Below are 1571 nucleotides of genomic sequence, written 5' to 3'. Positions count from 1 at the left end.
CACACCCCCAGCCACCCCACCCCCTCTCAGCGACTTGATCTCCTTTAAACAGATCCCGAGCAGCTGATTGGGCGCCCGTTTCCACGTCTCACCTTTCACTGTTCTCCCAATGAGGAGGCAGGGAGCAAGCAACTCGAGAGAGAGTCGCCAAATTACAAGCAGAGCCCCCTGTCCCTCTCCCTCAGACACACAACCCCCTGTCCCTCTCCCTCAGACACACACACAGCCCCCTCTCCATCAGACACACACACAGCCCCCTCTCCCTCACACACACACAGCCTCCTGTCCCTCTCCCTCACACAGTACCTTACAAATCTCACAATCAACAGGACACTGGGAGACATCCCATCTCAATTCAATTTGTGTCAGAGACCACAGCAAAGTTTGTGGTTTTAAGAAACAGAGAACCCCTACAGTGTGGAAACAGCCCCTTCGGCCCAACAAGTCCACACCAACCCATGAAGAGTACCCCACCTAGACCCATTCCCCTACCTTATTACTCTACATTTACCCCTGACTATTGTGCCTAAGCTACACATCCCTAACGCTATGGGTAATTTAGCATGGCCAATTCACCTAACCTGGGAGGAAACCAGAGCACCAGGAGAAACCCACGCAGACACGGGGAGAACGTGCAAACTTCACACAGTCAGTCGCCTGAGGCTGGAATTGAACCTGGGTCCCTGGCGTTGTGAGGCAACAGTGCTAACCGCTGAGCCACCATGCCACCCTACATAATAATCTTCCAGCTCTGGGACATCCTTTAGCTGAGCATCGGAGCAGGTAACTTTGAGACTGCTCCCCTACTCAACATTATCATGGCTGCTCATCCAACTTTTTATTTATTCACAGGATGAGGGGGTCTCTATCTAGGTCAGCATTTATTGCCCATCCCTAATTGCCCAGAGGGCAGCCACATTGCTGTGGGTCTGGAGTCACATGTAGGCCAGACAGGATAAGGATGGCGGTTTCCTTCCCGAAACAGCATTAGTGAGGTTTTTCACCCCTAAACAGTCAATTCATGATCAGCAGATGCTTAACTCCAGATTTTTAATTGAATTCAAACTACACCATCTGCTGTGCTGGGTTCCAAACCCAAGTCCCCAGAACGTCACATGGATCTCTGGACTAGCAGTCTAGTGATAATACCACTAGGGACATTTCCTTCCCCATAAATCAGTCCCTGATTCCTCCCCGCCTCCCCATACCTTTTGATCTTTTAGCCCGAAGAACATCTTCTTGAAAACATTCAAATTTTTTGGCCTCAACTGTTTTCTTCAGGTAGAGAATTCCACAGGCTCCCCACACTCTGCGTGAAAACATTTATCCCGATCTCAGTCCTGATAGCACAACTTGCATCCTTAGACTCTGACCTGCTGGGATTTAGACTCCTCATTGATCAGGAACTTTCTATCTAGCCCTGTTAGAATTATATATAGGTTTCTGCTAGATCCTCTCTCGTTTTTCTATAAAGCCCAGTGAATATAGTCCTAGTCAATCCAGTCTCTCTTCATAGCCTGCCTTCCTGACCCGCCCTGGTCTTTGAGTGACTCAGAGTTGACTCTTAGCTG

This window comes from Chiloscyllium plagiosum, chromosome 21, assembly GCF_004010195.1.
Source record: "Chiloscyllium plagiosum isolate BGI_BamShark_2017 chromosome 21, ASM401019v2, whole genome shotgun sequence".
In the NCBI taxonomy this organism is placed as follows: Eukaryota; Metazoa; Chordata; class Chondrichthyes; order Orectolobiformes; family Hemiscylliidae; genus Chiloscyllium; species Chiloscyllium plagiosum.
The sequence above is the reverse complement of the archived record's forward strand: the minus strand, read 5'-3'. Positions refer to the sequence as shown.